This window comes from Cupressus sempervirens, chromosome 4 (genome assembly GCF_028749045.1).
Source record: "Cupressus sempervirens isolate cs-2001-9-10 chromosome 4, ASM2874904v1, whole genome shotgun sequence".
NCBI lineage: Eukaryota > Viridiplantae > Streptophyta > Pinopsida > Cupressales > Cupressaceae > Cupressus > Cupressus sempervirens.
Genome location: NC_143121.1, coordinates 395,603,302 through 395,619,250, shown reverse-complemented (window position 1 = coordinate 395,619,250; position 15,949 = coordinate 395,603,302). Strand labels below are relative to the sequence as shown.

Sequence of the window (15,949 nt, the reverse complement as noted above, 5' to 3'; positions counted from 1 at the left end):
ATTGGATAGAGGTGAAAAAGAAAAAGAAAATTAAATCCCATCTAGGGTGATTGATAGATGGCAACCATGACTTGTTCTCTTTCTCCACACCAAAAGCGTGACTAACTAATTACCAAAAATGAAGTTTTTGGATTATCTTTGAAATCTATTATGTACTCGATTAGGGGGCACTATACTTAATGCACATTCAACTTGGTGTACCCTGTATCAGTTGTTTTGTTTTATTTTATATATTTTTCATAACATTGACCACTAAATAAATAATGATATGACAAATTTTAAAATAAAGTCAAAATAATATAATATAATATAATAATATATTCTCTCTTTTGCACCATATCATTCATATCTAACAAACTGAACCTTGAAAAAATCATTTTTTTGGCAAATTTCAATAGTGTGTTATTTTAACATGTTGTGTGATTAGTCACATCTTCAAATCTTAATTTTCAGTAGTTAAATGTTCATTTTACATTTAAAACAAAAGCAAAAGCCTTACAATATTCCATATGTTGCCAAAGTTAGCCCTATCTACTACGTTTCTCTCTCCTATTTATATATAAAATCTATATAGGACAAAAAAAATACAAAAAGCCTTAACATATTCCATATTCCATATTTGAAAAAGTTTACCAGTAACTTTTTGTCTCTACTCTATATATAGAATCTATATAAAATAGTAATTGTATTACCAAACGTACACTTTAAATATAAGAAAAGGTCAGCATAAAAATAAATAGCAATATAATGAAGATGGGTGGATTATAAACTTTACAGGCTACTACATCAAGATTTTCTTGCCTTTGCAATTCGTAAATAGTAATATAATGAATATAGGTGGATTATAAACTTTACAGGCTACTACATTAAGATTTTCTTGCCTTTGCAATTCGTTATTATAGGTGGATTATAAAATCTTGTCTACTGCCTTTGCTTTTGTTTATGAACGCCTAAATAAAAGGCAAGAACATTGTTCTTCACGAATTCTCAGGTAAATTATTGTTGCCTGGACTATAATCAGATGCAAAACGTTTGAGTTTCCCTAAATATTTCATCTTTGTCTTTTATAAACATTCATCACTATATCGAACATCAATTAACATGAGAAAATCAGATTATTGTCATTCATTCAGTCCGCAAAATGGGATCTCTTAATCTTTTTGCCATCCCATTTTTTGCTGCAAACTTTGCAACTACCCGTCAACAAAATATTGCTGCAAACTTTACGGATTTTTCTAAGTGGCGATTGAGAAATTCAAAATATAATCTTTCCACCAAATTTGCAGGTAAAATCAGATGAGCATTTTGTGTTTTTTGTTTCAGATCAGCATTTTCCTCTAATGGACAATGCAAAATCAGTATTTTGTTTTAGACCAGCAAATGAAGTTATTTTTCTTTCCAGATTTCCATTGATAACATTAGGGGACAGTTTACAAATAATTTTTCCTACACCCAAAAGTAAGAATTAATTTTTTGCTGATATTTTAGTTCTTTACTAATACTTTATTATCATTTATTCACAGGATCTTCTATGGCTTATGTTTCTTATTGTAAAAGATCATATCAGGTTGTGAAGTCGTCAAATGCAAGTACACTCCTTGAAACAGATTCTTCCAACGTAAATATATAAATATCTAGTTTCACCTACTTTTGTTTTATTATTATTTGTTTCAAATGTCATGGAATCTGGAGTAGATTTGATTTTCACAATGATTAGAATACAAATATACTAGATATTTACCAGTGACCATATTCATTCCTGAAACAATAATAGTAGATGTGTACATAAATTTATTTTTCATTATTATATGTATTTCATAAGAATATTTTTATATCTATGTTGGATTTAATATTTGTGCTTTTGGTTAATTTGGTAGGTTGTTCATAAGAGTAGAAAACAATCTACCTCTACTTTTGATTGTAGACATGTAGACATTATGAGGATAAGAGTTTTATTTTCAGAAATTGAAAGGGGACATGCATATGTTTCACCTTACGATACAGCTTGGGTAGCCAGGGTCCCCAATTTGGAGAACTCTCAATTCCCACAATTCTCACAATGTCTTATATGGATAATAGACAATCAATTGTCTGATGGATCTTGGGGATTACCAAACTTGTCATATGTTAAAGACAATCTTTCTCACACGTTGGCATGTATTATTGCCCTTAAAAGATGGAATCTTGGCGTAGAAAATGTGAACATGGGTAAGAATTAATTCGAAACACAAGTCCATTTGTTAAAATTTTTCTTTTCATTTTATTGTTAAAAGAATATTTATTGACATGTCCATATCAAGATTATAAGATATACATTTATAAGATTTTAGATCTCTTTTTATTCTTGTATAGGTTTGAGGTTTTTAAAAGAAAACATTGGACAAATAGCCAATGAGGATTGGTACAGTCCCATTGGATTTGACCTGATCTTTGCAGCAATGCTAGAGGATGCAAGAGACCTATGCTTAGAATTTCCTTATGATTCACCTCTTATAGAATTGATGCTCATGAAGCGACAAGAAACCCTTAAAAGGTTTTTTTTTTCAATTGGTTATGTAATTCAATAATTTTGACTTCCAATAAATGTTTTGATTTTTCTTATAGTTGAGCATTTCTTTCACTATTGCAGCATAAGAATAGATCATCTGGATAAGTATAAACCATCCTTGGTTTTCACCATTGAGGGTATTCAGAACATTGTTGATTGGAATAAAGTGTTTAGACATGAGAGCAAAGATGGATCACTCTTTCATTCTCCCTCTGCAACTGCTTGTGCTCTAATGCATACTAGAAGATCTAGTTGCCTTGCGTATTTAAAGTCGATGCTAGAAAATTCAGAAAATGGAGGTTTGTTTCTTAAAATTTTGTGCGTATGATTTGGTTCAATTTTATGGTCATTGACATTAAACATACATTATTATGTTGTTGCAGTGACTAGTGTTTGTCCTATAAAGTGGATGGCTGGTCTTTCAATGGTGGATAGGTTGGAGAGGTTAGGTATAGCAAGACATTTTGAATGCGAGATAAGACATGAACTAGATAATGTCTATAGAAAATTCATGGTTCAGTTTCTTATTATGATTGGATTTTATAGTTTTATACTTAGCTTTGAACTTTTTCTGACATCAATATATTTATAATGTATAGATGCTGGATAGAGAACGAAATAATCTAGGGAATATCACCAGCATTGGACATAATCAATAGTTCTCTCAGTTTTAGAATTCTACGATGGAATGGATATGATGTATCTCCAGGTCTGTTTATAGTTAACTTTTTGATTGATTGCCTTTCACTGTTTTATTAGGCATGGGTAGCAATTATGGTTGATATTTAACTTTAGTCATCATGGCAGTTTCAGTTTCAAATAATAATGGACTACTAGAATGTAGAAATACATAGAAGGTATGTGCAAGATCATGGTCAACCAAACTATGTTCTTAAGTGGCAATAAAAAATTAGAAAATTGGGGTTATGTCAACTTGATGCACAATTTTCTACTTGTTATTAGATTTATATCAAAAAGTTGAGAGAAATGAATCTTTAGGAAATTGATTCTAGTTTCTAAACTACTAGGACTTATCTTAGAAAAATAAAATTGATTGGTCAAAATTTTTAATTTTAATGCAATATTACAAAAATGTTAGAACAAAAATAAGAAGTAGACGTATGTCTAACCACCTTAATCAAAACCAAATGATAATATTTTTTATTAATATTCTATATATAAGTAGTAGACTCATGCCTAGATGTGACACATATTCTGGGTATTTTTATTATAAATAAATAATAAATAATTAATTTTTGACGTTAGAAATTTTGGAATAAAAAAATCTTGTGTATGAGCACCTTAACTAATTCAAAACTCTGCAAAATTTTTATTTTTATTTTTTTCCTTATAGTGGAAGAAACATAGAATGTGATGCATCTTTTGAATTTAAAAAATGTTTTACCATTTGAAAGTTATAGTTTTTTTTCAAGTACTATGTTAGTTAGCACTTTATACGTAACTTCATTAGAAAATAAGAAATAATTACTTAGTAAAATCATAATTTGAAAAACCTAGAATTTATGGAAAGATAAGAACATTCTTAAGAAACTCTTTTCGTTTCATCAAACTTTAGCAAAAAAAAAAAAGTCATCAGCTACATGGTTGAAGTAAAAATTACATAAAAATAGGCCAAAAACATATTTTTATGATGTTTTTAACGTTGACCATATAGGGTTGGTATCAAAAGATATAGTAGACCTTATAGATATATTAATTATTACCATTTAGTATCAGGGTGGGTGGGAAAAAAGTTCAAATAGATTGTGAAATGGTTTGAGGCATTTTAGAACTATATATTTTTTAGATTGCCACTTTTTGGCACACCATGATTCTGCACATACCCTAGATGCATCACGAATTACATTTCTTTTTCATACTAATGAAATTAGTCATCATGTGCAAATCTTTTTATGAAGTATTTGAATGATGGAAACTTCCTACAATCTGGAGGAGAGATCAAACGAAATGTTATGGCTATGTTGAATTTGTACAAAGCATCTCAATTGATGCTTCCCGGTGAGAGTGTTATGGAAGAAGTAAAGTTTTTCTCTCAAAGTCATCTTGTCAATATTAAGAAGAATATGACAATGGATGTAAAAAATCAAGTCAACAATGATCTTCAAAAAGAGGTAATTATGTTATAATTTACATGCAAATGACAAATGTTTTAGATTATTCTTTTCATTTATATTTTCATGGTTCGATTTATTTTATTTAGGTTGATCATGTACTGGGTGTCCCTTTGGTGGCCAGTGTGGAAAGAATAGAACATTGAAGATACATTGAAACACAAGAATTTGATGATATTCAGATTGGAAAGACCTCCTACAAGTAACTTTTAATATAATTTACTTTTAAAATCTTGTGTATACAACCCTTTAATTACCATTTTTTAATATAATAACAACCTTTTGACTAGGCCCCCTCATGACAAAATCCTAATTATTGGACCTTTCCATGAAATTGCAAGATTCCATGTATTGGAAATCCACATTTTTTAACATTAGCTAAAAGTGACTACAATCTTTGCCAAACAATATTTCAAGAAGACCTGAAAAGATTAGAAAAGTAAGTATACTTCTTTTAAATACAAGAGAATCAACAATAATCATATAAGAAGGCATGAAATTTAATATAAATAATTTAATATTATTTAGATAATCTTGTTGAATAATATTTTATGATTAACATTTTGTAGATATTAAAATTTAATCTATGTTAATATTTTAATTAAATTCATCTTTTTTATTCCAATCACATTCATGTTAAATTAAATTGAATCACATAGAATCTTTTGAAAAATTATTTGATGAAACCTTCATACGTTAGTGAAAATACTATTAGTATGAAAACCTTAAAATTACATTAACAAAAGTCTACATTGATGTCTGCAATAATAGATGGTACGTAGATGGTAAACTCAGTGACCTAAAATTTGCTCAACAAAAGCTCATATTTGCCTACTTCAGTGCTGCATCAACACTTTTTTGGCCCGAAATGTCTAATGTTCGGATCATATGGACTAAGAGTATACTTCTCGCCCTAGTAACAAATGATTTTTTTGATGTGGGGGGCTCCACCGAAGAGCTTGAAGGCTTTCTTGAAGCTATTAAAGGTAATTTTATTATGACTTCCTCAAATTCTCAAGTGACATATATATGATGACTTTTTATAATTAATATTTGCATGGAAGTCATTATAAAAGAATATTAGGTATAGGAATGTTAGATTTCAGATGTACATTTTAAATGTTAATACATTTATATCATTTATTTCAAGTATTAATAATGATTTTTTTAAAAGTTGCAAGTTTATATTTCAAATAAATTAATTGAACATTAGATATCCTAATCTTCATATGTAGAAAGGAGTCACTAATTAATTGCTTCTACTGTATTTCTATTACAGATGGGATCCAACAGAGATTTGCAGTTGTTCAAAGAATGTAAGAGTTTTTTTCTTAGCAGTATACAATACTGCCAATAGTCTCGCCCAAGATGCTTGGGCTTATCAAAACTGGGATACCAACACCTATTTAAGAAAGACTGTACGTATAAGTTTTAGCATAAACTAAAATTTTGTATTTCAGAAGAATCTGTATAAAGTACCTTTTTAATTATTAAATAAATTAAGCATCCCATTAGAATGATCCTAAAAAATTCATTTATTATTCTATATAGTGGTACATGTTAGCAAGGTCAGTGATGAAGGAGGTTGAATGGACTAAGACTGGAGATAAACCATCAATGCAGGAATACATAAAAAATGGAGAAATATCATTTTGTGTTGAACCCATGATTTTTGGATCAATGTGTCTTTTAGGGCCTAAAATTTTAGAGGAAACCATCCATCATCATGAGTACAATAGTCTTTTGCAACTCACAAGTCTTTGTGGGCAGCTTTTGAATGATCTTCAGAGCAATGAGGTATTCAATAGTTTAGGACAATTAAGTTATATATTAGAAACATTAAATTTTCATTGTATTTATTAAAAAAAAATTGATGCTAGAAATCCATTTCTATTAACATCTAGATTACACCTTAATATCTATAAATATTAGTCAAAAGATATAATCAGTTCTCGTTTTCATTTTATATTCAGATAATATATCATAAAATATGATGGAAGACATTGATGCAAATAATTTCATAAAATTGAAGTAATAAACAACTGAATTGTACATTTTAATGCTGAACAAATTTTATCATTTAAAAAAGGTTGGAAAGAAAAGTAAATTATTCTTATGCATTGCAGAGGGAGAGCAGGGAAGGAAAGCTCAATGCTATGTCGCTGTTCATGAGAGAACACCGAGAATCATCTGTTGAGAATGCTATTGAATGGATTAGAGAAACGTTAAATGAAAACACATTAAAAATACTGAAAAAGTTGGTGGACCCTAATTTTTGTGAGAAATTATAAAATCAAGATTAAATTCAAACTCACAACCTAACCCTAAAAATTTTCTCAAGAACAACTATTATGGAGTGACAAAGTTTTCTTGGTAACCAAAGAAAATAGGTGGCAAGAGAGTTTACCGAGTGAGCTCGATAAATGAAGAATAAACATCTCGGTAACCAAAGGATACTGAGCAAGCTCAATAAATGAAGAAACTCGGTAGACACTGGATACCAAGTGAGCTCGGTTGAATAAAGAAACTCTGTAGACGTTGGATACCGAGTGAGCTCAGTTGAAGAGCAACTCGGTAGGCACAGGAGAGTGGAACTCGATAGAAGAAGGCACCGAGTGAACTCGATAGCCATTGTAGAGAATGACTTCTACCAAAGCCAATATCGATTTCAGGCTTATGACGTGAATATGTTCACCATTAAAACCAGAGACCCAAAGCTTAAAAATATTCAACAATAAACTTCACAAATACAATGAAAAAGAAGCAATGGAATCATGCATGCGTGCTTGCTTACTATTCAACTTGATTCAAACTATTGAAAAACTGGGAGCATTCGGCTTTAACCAAAAAACCCTAAAATAACCCTAAACTGAAAAACTGAAAAACTGAAAAACTTTAAACTTCAAACTTGTAGCTCTAATGGCTGCATACTATAATGCCTAAAGCAATCACTACTTCGATAGGTCGAATCAAACAAATGATAAACTTACAGAATGACAAGAGAAGAAACACATGCAACTGCAGGCATGAAATGAACTTCTTTCTCTCTACACTCTGACGTCTAGATCTATTGATCACTTCTCTCTTCTTCCTTCTCTGCAACTTTTGATTTTCTCTTCTTCTCCCTCTTGTCTACTAGTCGAATCAATCTTATCATTTCTTTTGTTATACTTGCCAAATGTTTTCCCACCATTTCTAAATTTGAAAACTCACCCACCGCATTTATGTTTCTATCTGTTCTGCTGGTCGTCAGGTGGTAGGTGGGCATTTGGCTCCAGGGAGAAATGACCATCTGCATTTAATATTCTAACACTCCCCCTTTGTCCCGAGCCAAACAAACAAGGACCACTGCTGATTCAAATCAACTACATGAAGACTCTCTCTTAGGTGTACAAAAGTCCCAATGCCTGATGGCTTTGTGAAAATGTTTGCTAGCTACTACTCAAACTTGCAATATTCAATTTTGATATCCCCATTCTCCACCAACTCTCTGATGAAGTGATATCTGATCTCAATATGCTTGCTTCTCCTATGGAAGACAGGACTCTTTGACAATGCAATAGATGAGATGTTGTCACAATAAATTGTGGTTCCATCTCCTTGCCTTTCATTTAAATCTATCAAGATCCTCCTTAGCCAAATAGCCTGACATGTTGCTGCATTTTCTGCTATGTATTCAACCTCTGCTATAGATTGAGCAACAATAGGTTGCTTCTTGGATGCCCATGAAATTGCACCCGATCCCATATGAAACATGTATCTGGAAGTGCTCTTCTTATCATCTATACTTCCAACCCAATCACTATCTGTGTAACCAACCAACTTGAAATCATCATTTGTAGTATACAAAATTCCAAATCCCTTGGTACCTTTCACATACCTTAGGATCCTTTTTCCCGCTTGCCAATGGGAATCCTTTGGTGTTTCCATAAATCTAAAAATTAGACTTACTGCATGCATTAGGTCTGGTTGAGTTGCAGTCAAATACATTAAACTTCCAACCATACTCTTGTATAATGTTGGATCCACTCTCTTGTTAGAGTCTTCTTGCTCAACTTCAGACCTACTGCTATTGGTGTGGGGGCTGGCTTACTATTCTGCATTTTAAATCTCACCAAGATGTGCCCTACATATTTTTCTTAAGAGATGAAGATGCCATCATGTATTTGTTTTACTTTTATGCCTAGAAAATATTTCAAGAGATATAGATTTGTCATCTCAAATTCATTTTTCATGACCTCTTTGAATTCACCTATTAGAGCCTTGTCATTTCCAGTAAAAATCAAATCATCTACATACAAGACAACAATCAACACATTACCATTTGATTCCTTGATGTAGAGAGTAGGCTCACCATTGCTTTTGCTAAAGCCACTGCTCATCAAATATGAGTCAATCCTACTGTACCATGCCCTTGGAGCTTGCTTGAGCCCATAAAGAGCTCTCTTCAATCTATATACTTTGTTCTCTTCACCTGCTACTTCATAACCAGGTGGCTGCTCCACATAGACTTCTTCCTTCAATACACCATTTAGGAAGGTGGACTTCACATCCATTTGATATACCTTTCATTTGTGTTGAGCTGCGATTGCTATGACAGCATGCACAGTTTCTATTCTTGCAACAGGGGCATATGTCTCATCATAATCTCTATCATACTGTTGTTTGTAGCCCTTGACTACCAGCCTTGCCTTATGCCTATCAATCTTTCCTTCAACATTGCATTTGGTCTTGTAGACCCATTTCACTCCAATCACTTGCTTCTTGGGAGGCAATTCAATTAGCTCCCATGTCTCATTCCTTTCTATAGCATCTATTTCCTCATCCATGGCCTTACACCATTTCTTCTCTTTAATAGCTTCTTCAAAATATATTGGATCACTATGAGAAAATAATGCAAAATTAACACTCTCATCATAATCTTCATACTTTTCATCTTGGTATATCTCCCTAAGACTCTTGGTCCTTCTTAGTAATAGGGAGGAGAGTGTGGGGTTAGAATCTTCATTGCTACTACTTAGCACTGACACTCGGTCATGACTAGAGGAGCTTGGTAATGACTGAGGCTGCTTCCCTTTTCTTCTATCTGCTCCTTCTTGCCGTTCATCAGCATCTTCTTCACTCATAATTGGCACTTTACTTGAATTCGATGACTCATTAGTTGAACCATACCAAGACTGATTTTCAAGAAATTCCACATCTCTTGAAAGCATCATCTTGTTGTTCAATGGGTCATACAATCTGTATGCCTTTGATTCTAGGTTGTACCCTATGAAAATGCATTTCACACCTTTGTCATCAAATTTTTGCCTTTGCTCTTTGGGCACATGTGCATATGCAACACATCCAAACACCCTTAGGTGTTTAACTATCCATCTTCTTTGTGACCATGCTTCCATTAGAATTCTATCATAGACAGCCTTTGTAGGACACCTATTAATTAGGTAAACTGTTGTTTCCATAGCCTCTCCCTAAAATTCAGTTGGGAAACCTTTCTCTTTCATCATGCTCCTTGCCATTTCAACAATGGTCCTATTCTTTCTTTCAGCCACTCCATTTTGCTGTGGTGTATAGCTGGCTATGAGCTCTTTCTTTATGCTATGTTTCTTGCAAAAAATTACAAAAGAATTGGAGGTATACTCCTCTCCTCTATCTGATCTTATGACCTTGATATAGTGTCCACATTCCCTTTCAGCCTAGGCTTTAAATTCTACAAATTTATCAAATGCTTCATATTTGTTCTTTAAAAAATACACCCATGTCCTATGACTGAAATCATCAATGAATGTCATGAAATAAGTACTTCCCCCAATGGAAGTAGCTTGAATAGGATCGACTAGGTCAATATGCACTAACTTTAATGGATATCTAGCCCTCCTAGAATTTTTAGAATTAAAGGGAAGCCTATGTTGCTTACCCAAAATACAAGCCTCACACTTGTCACATGAATTTCCTATTCATGGAAAACCTTCTACCATTCTTTTATTTGACAATAAATTTAAACCAACATAGCTGAGATGACCATACCTGAGGTGCCATAGTCATGAGGGGTCTTCAATCACACTCCTTAAAGCTGATTGTATGGGAGGTGCAGCACCAACTTGAGATGAGAAACATGTCTCTATCCTCAAGGGAAACATTCTGTTCTTGGTCATTTGAACTGTTGCAAGTAAATTCTTGCTCTCATCCTTTTCTTGAATGACACACATGTCATTCTCCATCAGCACTTTGTATCCATTTTGAATGTGCTGACCAATGCTCATCAAATTGTGCTTCATACCAGGGGAAAAATACAGATTTTGTATTTCCTTCTTCTCACCTTTCTTGGTGCAGACCATAATAGATCCTTTGCCCACTACTGGTAGGGTTCCATTGTTACCCATCTCAATTTCTGATTTGAAACTCTTGTCAATGAATGAAAACGGGGTTTCATTACCACTCATATGGTTGCTACATCGACTGTTAAGGTACCAAACCTTAGGGCTTCCTTCTTCACCAACATTACACATGATGAAGGCAGCAGCATTGGGTCCACTTCCCATATTCAGATCAACCACATTTGCTTGTCCTGACTAATCATTCTGCTTCTTCCAGCATTCATTTGCATAATGCCCATATTTATGATAGTAGTAGCATTCTACATTACTCTTATTTGAGTTGTAGTTTTTCTTACTTCCTCTTGAGGTATTTTGTGAGCTACTTGCTCCATCTACTCTTCATGAGCTTTCTGCTATAGCATTCCTTTGTCCTCCATTACCTCGGCCTCTATCTCTGGAGTTCTTGCCTGTGCCAGTTCTTCCTCTCCCCCTTCCTCTTGGATTTGACTGAGCCTTGAATGCTTTCTCTTGGGAAGATGAAGAAGTAGATCTATTGATCCTATGCTCATGGGTTTGAAGTGTACCCATCAACTCATCCATTGTCAAAATAGTGAGGTCTTTTGCCTCTTCTATGGTCATGACCAGATTGTTATATTTATGAGGTAAACTCCTCAATATCTTTTCCACTATCCTCTGCTCTTGATAGTCTTCTCCATTTCACTTCAGTTGGTTAATCACATTGGAGGTCCTTGAACTAAAGTCTACAACTGATTTATTTTCCTTCATCTGAAGGTTCTCAAACTCCCTCCTTATATTCTGCAGCTTTACTGTATGGACTTTATCAGTCCCCTTCAAGTTTGTCTCAAGGATATCCCATGCTTCCTTTGCATAATTTGTTGCTGCAATCTTGGGAAAAATAGTCTCTGTCATTGCTGCTTCAATAAGACTTAATGCCTTTGCATCTTTCCTCCCTGACTCTTTTAAATGACTCTTTTGTTCATTTGTGAGGGCAGCATACTGATTTGGATCAGTCACATCATTGAACCCATTAACTACAAACTCCCATAAATCATTTGCAACCATAATGGTCTTCATCTTCTTTGCCCATGTATCATAATTTTTCCCATTGAATGATGGTGGCTATTGCCATATCTTTCCTACATCTCCTACCATGTCAAATACCCCAAGAAAACAAAATGCCCTAACTCACTGTGGATACGGGGCCTCAAAGCTCTGATACCATGTGAGAAATTATAAAATCAAGATTAAATTCAAACTCACAACCTAACCCTAAAAATTTTCTTGGGATCAACTATTACCAAGTAACAAAATTTGCTCGATAACCAAAGAAAATAGGTGGTAGGAGAGTTTACTAAGTGAGCTCGGTAAATGAAGAATAAACAACTCGGTAACCAAAGGATACTGAGTGAGCTTGATAAATGAAGAGACTCAATAGACACTGGATACTGAGTGAGCTCGATTGAATGAAGAAACTCGGTAGACACTGGATACTGAGTGAGCTTGGTTGAAGAGCAACTCAGTAGGCACAGGAGAGTGGAACTTAGTTGAAGAAGGCACCGAGTGAACTCGGTAGCCACTGTAGAGAATGACTTCTACCAAAGCGAATACCGACTGCAGGCTTATGATGTGAATATGTTCACCATTAAAATCAGAGACCCAAAGTTTGAAAATATTCAACAATAAACTTCACAAATACAATGAACAAGAAGTAATGGAATCATGTATGCCTGCTTGTTTAGTATTCAACTTGATTCAAACTATTACAAAACTAGGAGCATTCGGCTTTAACTAGAAAACCCTAAAATAACCCTAAACTAAAAAACTTTAAACTTTAAACTTCAAACATACAGCTCTAATGGCTGCATACTACAATGCCTGGAGCAATCACTACTTCAAAAGGTCGAATCAAAGAAATGATAAACTTATAGAATGATAAGAGAAGAAACACGTACAATTGCAGGCACGAAATGAACTTCCTTTTCTCTGCACTCTGATGTCTAGATCTATTGATCACTTCTCTCTTCTTCTTTCTCTACAACTTCTGATATGCTCTTCTTCTCCCTCTTGTCTACTGGTTGAATGAATTTGATCATTCTTTTTGTTATACTTGCAAAATATTTTCCCCCCATTTCTAAATTTGAAAACTCACCCACCACATTTATGTTTCTATCTTTTTTGTTGGTCGTCAGGAGGTAGGTGGGCATTTGGCCCTAGGGAGAAATGACCGTCTGCATTTAATATTCCAACAGTTTTCTCCCTCAAGAATGTAAGCAATTGTATTGGGCTACACTCAAACTCATCCAGCTTTTCTACCTCAACACCTATGGCTTCTCATCTCCTTATGTAATGCTTGAGAATATCAACGTAGTGCTTTTCGACCCTATTCAATAAAATCAAACACCAAACTAGTCAATTGCTTATATAGAGTCCAGTTTCTGATATGTTATTTAGGTGGAGTTCGTCATGTAAGGAGATAATATCTATGTTGAATTTTCTATTAATGTTACAAATATGTGTCTATGACATTTAATATGTCATTTAATATATATGATTCATTTGTTTTCAAAACTTTAATTTTATATGTCTATTTGGAATGTCATTTTATTTTTTTGGGTTGAGGATTAGTCATATGGCTGACATCTTTAGTTCCCATTTCTTTTTTATTTGACGTCTTGTATTCAACAAGACTTGATTTCTGGTACATTATATGTTTTTTTATGAATAGTTCATGATTATGGCCTTCTCTCGCAGGGTGATCTTGTGATCTTGTATCCACTAGACCTTTTCTATGAATTGTAAGCTTAGTATATTATTTATTAATAGAAAATGGCTATTCATAAAAAAAAACCCTCCACATTACCAATAAACCAAAATCTCTTTGACTAAAGTGTGAATTTTTATAAAATAGTTGAAAAAATTATAGTAGTTGTTTTTGAAGCATTAGATAGTAACCAAAAAGACAAGGGTGTAGGAGTACAATAAAGGCTAAAAGTTAGCCAGAGGTTACCTCCTAGTCAGCTAACAATACCAATTTAAACTTTGACAAACACATAATGTCCATAACTGAATTAACATTTCTATAAGTCTTTAAGCAAATATGCAAAAAAGATTGAGAAATAAACCATCACACCTAAACACATCGTCTTCCTTCTTTTCCTTAGGAGTGTCCTTATTCATGTCCTTCCCCTCCACATGGATGGGTTTGTCCAAGATAGTCTTCAGCTAGTCCTCTACTAGGACCCATAAATGGAGTGGGTTGTCTTACTTTTCTTGCCTAGGTCCTTCTCCTCTTTATTCACCTGCAAAAAGTAAAGGGTGGTGTCTACAAAATGCATGACTCTGGTGGAAAATTTCACCAAAGTATCAAATTTTTTGTAGATACTAATTTTATTTTCTGCTAAGTCCGACACCCTTCATAGACTGGTCAAGCCTATCCAGCCTTACTGTGGCTTTTTATGTGGCTATATTTGTCTTTCATCCCCCCACCTTTAGGAATTTCTTTCTCGGGGCATGTGATGTCTTCCCACATGCTTCTAGCCAAGTTAGCTCTTCAAGGGTGTCGAGATATGAGAAGGGCTAAGAGGGCTAGGGACAAGCTTGGTGTCCTAGGGCAGTCTCTTTTGTTTTGCAATTTTGACATCACTTTCAGTAGATTAAGAGATGGAATCATGCTTGGGAGGACTTAAATTTTTCCAGATGGCCTAACACTCTACTTACTCTTCCTAGTGTTTGAATCTAACACTTAAATTATAGTGGTTGTTATATCATATAAATTTTATAATTCATTTTTTGAATTAATTTTGTATATTTATATTGTCTCTATACGTGTGTGTGTGTATATATATATTATATATGTGTGTGTATATATATATAATATATATACATATATGTATGTATGTATGTATGTATGTATGTGTGTGTGTGTATATATATATATATGTAAGTATATATATATAATGATATATATGCATACATACATATGTATATGTATATGTATATGTATATATATGTATATATTTATATATATATGTGTGTATATATATATATATGTATATATATATATATATACATATATATGTGTACATATATATGTACATATATATATATGTGTACATATATATATACACACATATATATATGTACACACACACACACACACACACACATATATACATATATATATGTATACATATATATATGTATACATATATATATATATATATATATATGTATACATATATATATATATATATATATATATATATATATATGTATGTATGTATGTATGTATGTATGTATGTATGTATGTATGTATGTATGTATGTATGAGAAAATTTATAGCCTCAAAAATAGATTGTTGATTTAACTAAATAAAGCACACTTAAACTTTTCTTGAAATATTATAAGATTCTAGTTATTAGTTAAGTGATTAGAATTTGTAAATCTGATTTATAACTAGCCAATTTAAATAATAGTTTTACTTAACCACAATTTTTTTTTAATGATGAGATAAATTATTATCATTTAAACATGCTAAAATGATGAAACTTTTTTCTTCACAATAGAGTGGAGAACAAATTCTTCTAAGCAAAAAAAATATTTATCTAATATTGCCTTAACATCAGAGTAAGAGCAAACATGCTAAAATTTATATTGCAGAGAACACATGATTTTTCATGTCATCTTTGTAATACCTATGTTTACACATGAATTTGCTAGTATATTTTTATTACTTAGATCTCTACTAAATATTTTATTTTATAGCTTTCCTTCATTTTCATCACAATTGATAGCTTTATTTATAAATAAATGATAATTTTTTGAAGTATAATATTGTTTTACAACACTATGCTTATTATCTCTAGCAGTAAAAGAATTATAATCATTTATTCTCATTCAATATGAATTGACATAATGTTAAAAATATTTTT

The 15,949-nt window shown here is 32.6% G+C and overlaps 1 pseudogene across 1 annotated transcript; it reads left to right on the top strand.

The window, feature by feature from the left end:
- The first annotated feature begins 1,042 nt into the window (after positions 1-1,042).
- On the top strand, positions 1,043-6,971 carry LOC149561714 (ent-kaurene synthase-like 1; annotated as a pseudogene). Its single transcript, XR_016364241.1, has 15 exons — positions 1,043-1,286; positions 1,524-1,618; positions 1,878-2,208; positions 2,353-2,533; positions 2,630-2,847; positions 2,932-3,067; positions 3,148-3,268; positions 3,386-3,388; positions 4,468-4,680; positions 4,770-4,879; positions 5,018-5,119; positions 5,452-5,665; positions 5,958-6,098; positions 6,232-6,477; positions 6,807-6,971. The product of XR_016364241.1 is annotated as an ent-kaurene synthase-like 1 (transcript).
- Positions 6,972-15,949: the final 8,978 nt, after the last annotated feature.